This window comes from Dipodomys ordii, unplaced genomic scaffold (assembly GCF_000151885.1).
Source record: "Dipodomys ordii isolate 6190 unplaced genomic scaffold, Dord_2.0 Scaffold14, whole genome shotgun sequence".
In the NCBI taxonomy this organism is placed as follows: Eukaryota; Metazoa; Chordata; class Mammalia; order Rodentia; family Heteromyidae; genus Dipodomys; species Dipodomys ordii.
In genome coordinates, this window is record NW_012267230.1 from 4950999 (window position 1) to 4955739 (window position 4741).

Sequence of the window (4741 nt, forward strand, 5' to 3'; positions counted from 1 at the left end):
CGCGCCGGCCGCGGCCTAGAGCGCCGGGGGACGCGGACGCTGCCCCGGGCCGCTGGGCCGGAGGAGGAGCGGGTGACCTTGGGGAGGCCCTGCGAGAAGATGGAAGCCCTGAACCTAACGACCTTGGCTTCTCCGCGGAGAGGGGTCAGGCGGTCGTGGGAGAGGCAGTCCATCTCTGAAGTCGGGAAAGAAAGATGGGGAAATAAACAGTGAGGTCGGTTTCGGACGTGCGTCCAGCCGGGAGCCCCGTGGCAGGGTGATCCCAGCTACCCAGGAGGCTGAGGTCTGAGGATCGTGGTTCGAAGCCAGCCCGGGCAGGAAAGGCCATGCGACTTGTAGCTCCAATTAACCACCAGAAAACCGGGAGTGGAGCTGTGACTCAAAGTGTAAATAAACAGTGCTGCACCTGAGCAAGAGCGCAGGGACAGTCCTGAGCTCAAACCCCAGCACAGAGCAAAACAACAACAAAACCCACAGGTGTCAAGGCCAGGTAGGCACAGAAGAGAGTTGAAGTCATGTGTAAACAAAGATCTTCCAGCTATCCAGTCTCTCAGCGACTCCTGCTCTGCCGTAGTTAAAGTAATGAAAAGTCCAGAATGGAGTAGGATCGGATGAATATAGGGACCCAAAGGAAGTTGAGGAAGCTCTGGCTTTCCATCACTGGTTCTGTTTCCCCAGGTGTTGGACTTCCAGCTCAAGCAGGTCTCCTCTCTAGTAGCAAGATGGCTTATCTACAAAGTGAAATTCCAGTCACTTAGTGACTTGGTGGAAGGAACATGCATCTTTTCTGCGAGTCCCAGTAAAATGTCCAGAACTGACTACCTGACCATGGAACAGAGGCAAGTAACACAAGAAATGGATAAAGGCCCCGACTCAGAAAAATGTTCAAGGATGCATCTGACAGATCAGAGTTGGAAAAACTTAGAGAAAAAAAAGCAACATCTGGCCCAGCCAGTCTCTTCAACTCTAACCAAACATCAGCTCACAAATTGTTAAGGTCCCCATTACTAGCTTTGTCCATCCGTCTTCCCACTTCAGAGGAAGATGTTTAGAGAGACTTCCTCCTGCAGTCTACCTTACCCTGCCTCCCCAGGCCATACATTACACACTCTTGGTCTATCTAGGACAGTAGAGGAATACAGAGGAGGGCAAGGGACCATTGATTAGTTAGGTTTAAATGTGTTGTGTCTTAACAAGCCAATAAATCCTAGCAATTTGGGAGGCTGAGGTCTTGAGGATCAAGAACTCAGAAATAACTGGCAAAGGGGCTGGGAAGGTAGCTCAGTGGTAGAGCACTTGCCTCGCATGCCTGAGGCCCTGGGCTCAATTCCCCAGCACCACATAAGCAAAAAGAAAAAAAGCCAGAAGTGGCGCTGTGGCTCAAGTGGTAGAGCGCTAGCCTTGAGCTGAAGAGCTGAGGGACAGCGCCTAGGCCCAGAGTTCAGGCCGCATGACCAGACCAAAAAAAAAAAAAAAACTAGCAAAAATCTGGGCTGGAGGAATGGCTCAAGTCATAGAGCAACAACCAAGCAAGCCAAATCGAGTCCTGAGTTCAAACTTAATGTCTCACACATACAAGTGTTGTGTGCCACTGAGATACATCCACCTCCCCTCCCCCCCTTCTGAGATGACTGAACTAGTCTCCATCAGCATTAATCAGTAGTGTAGGAATTTAGCTGCACGTAGCAGTTAAATACTTGAAATGTGGCTAAGCCACAAGTAGACTAAACAGTCTTAGTGTAGGTGGTGTCCTTGTATAACTACATGAAGCTGTCCAGCTGAGATGGGCCTTGCAGTGTCCACTGCACAAGGCAGTCTGGTGATCAGACATGAGTAGTGGCTGGAGTCATGGATAGAAATGACTGTCCAGATAATATATGTAGGAGGAGAAGGGGGCTGAGGCCTACTTCTGGGAAATAATCCACATTTAACAGGCAAAGGCAGTGGTAGAAAGTGCTAAGATGTTGTTCCCACAAGCACCCTGAGATAACTGATTTACTAAAGGGCTGGGGCTTGGCAGCAGGGTTTGCCTACCATATGAGAGGCCCTGGGTACATTCTCCAACATTAGGAAATAGGCAGGGGTACTAAAAGTCAGGGAGGGGAAGAAGAGGAAGCCAAGCAACCATGTGCTATCAAGTAGATAGTAGTTCAGTTAGATTCCACAAGGAAGCCCTGGACATAAGTTATGCCTCCCCCAATTTGTCCAGAAACAAGGGAGCTAGGCCTTCCATACATTGGCCCAGGGCTACTCTACACACTTCCATCAAGGCAAAGCTCTGCTGTAGCATGAATATATATATTCCCCAACAAACATACTTGGAAACCACATACCAAACTAGGACATATGAGAGTACAGGATGTGGGGGAGGGGGAATGGGCAACACACATTCATGTACACAGTATACAAGGATCCACAGGAACTGGCTGTGCATTGTTAGTGTCACCTATAGAAAACATGGATATCAACCAGGTGCCAGTGGCTCATGCCTGTAATCCTAGCTACTCAGGAGGCTGAGATCTGAAGATTGCCAGCTCAGGCAGAAAAGTTCATGAGACTCTTCTCTCCAATTAACCACCAGAAAACCAGAAGTGGGGGCTGTGGCTCAAAGTAGTAGCATTTTAGCCTTGAGCAAAAGAGTTCAGGGAGAAGTGGGACTGTAGCTCAAAGTGGTATAGAGCTAGCCTTGAGCAAAAGAGCTCAGGAACAGCACCTAGACTCTGAGGTCAAGCACCAGGACTGACAAAAATAATGCTGCCGGGCGCTGGTGGCTCACGCCTGTAATCCTAGCTACTCAGGAGGCTGAGATCTGAGGATCGAGGTTCAAAGCCAGCCTGGGCAGGAGAGACCGTGAGACTCCTATCTCCAATAAACCACCAGAAAACCGAAAGTGGCGCTGTAGCTCAAGTGGTAGAGCGCTCGCCATGAACTGAAGAGCTGAGGGACAGTGCCCAGGCCCAGAGTTCAAGCCCCATGACCGACCAAAAAAAAAAAATAATGCTGTGGAAACTGCTTCTAGAGAGCTCATTCCAATGACACTGTGTCCTACACACACTCCTTTTCAAAGTTTGAGGGATATAAGAGCTCTTACAGAGGTTCTATAACTTACATACCCAGTTTACAGACAATAAAACCAAGGCACTCAATTACAACTCATTTTTAACACTCTTAAAAAACTTTATTAGTATATATTAATTGCACAACATAATAGGTTTCATTGTAACATTTTGTTATTGTTTTATCTATTTTTTTTTTGTCGGTTGTGGGGCTTGAACTCTGGGCCTGAACGCTGTCGATGCACTCTTCAGCTCAAAGCGAATGCTCTACCACTTGAGCCAGAGCGCCACTTCCAGTATTTTTTCTAGTGGTTTATTGGAGATAAGAGTCTCACGGACTTTCCTGCCAGGGCTGGCTTTGAACCATGATCCTCGGATCTCAGCCTCCTGAGTAGCTAGGATTACAGGCATGAGCCACCGGTGCCCGGCTCATTTTGTAGCTCAGGCTGGGCTGGAACTTACAATGCTCCTGCCTCAGCATCCTGAGTGTTGGGATTACATGTGTGTCATAACATCTCACTTTGACATTCTTCATAGATGTATATAACATGATTATACTTATTCCCTTCAACAATTCGGGGGGGGGGGAGAGGGTAATACTAGGGCTTGAACTCAGGGCCTGTGTGCTACCTGAGCATTTTTACTCAAGGCTACCACTCTACCATTTAGAGCAACAGCACCACTTCTGGTGATTTTCTTTTTTGGTCCGTTGTGGGGCTTAAACTCTGGGCCTGGGAATGTGGCTCAGTGGTAGAGTGCTTGCCTTGCATGCATGAAGTCCTGGGTTTGATTCCTTAGTACCACATAAACAGAAAAGGCTGGAAGTAGTGCTGTGGCTCAATTGGTAGAGCACTAGCCTTGAGCAAAAAGCTCAAGAATAGTGCCGAGGCCCTGAGTTCAAGCCCCAGGACTGGAAAAAAAAAAAGAGTAAAAATCAAGTTATTGTCATAAGCTGATGAGACAAGAAAACAAAAACAAAAATAAGCAACCTTAAGATAATTCTGTACATTTAGATGCTATGAAGTTAGACGACAAGTGATAAGAAGGGGACCCAGGGCTATTGTAGATGGAAGAGGAGACACGACACCCGAGGTGATCCCAGACTAAGATGGAGCCATATGGAAAGCTGCAGGGAGAGAACTTCGGGGAGAGGAAGAACATCTGCAAGACCTGACAGAGAAAAGAACCTTGAAATGTTTTAGACACCTGTAATTGCAGCTACTCAGGAGGCTGAGAACCGAGAGTCTTTGTTCAAAGCCAGCCCAGGCAGGAAAGGCCCTGATACCCTTATTTCCAGTTAACCACCAGAAAATCTGAAGTGGAATTGTGGCTCAAAGAGGTACAGCACTAGCCTTGAGCAAAAGAGCTCAGAGACAGCTCCTAAGCCCTGAGTTCATGCTGACAAAAATCCATTAAGTCTTTGAGGGGTTATCTGTTTCCCTTCTACATTATATGTGTATACATATATATGCTTATATACACACATATACATGCACACACACACACACACACATATATACATGTACATACAAAATACGTATGTGTATATGTAGTTTTTTTTTTGTTGTTGTTGTTGGTCAGGGGCCTGAATTCTGGGCTGTCCCTGAGCTCGTCAGCTCAAGCTAGCACTCTACCACTTGAGCCACAGTGCAACTTCTGGCTTTTTCTGCTTATATGGTGCTGAG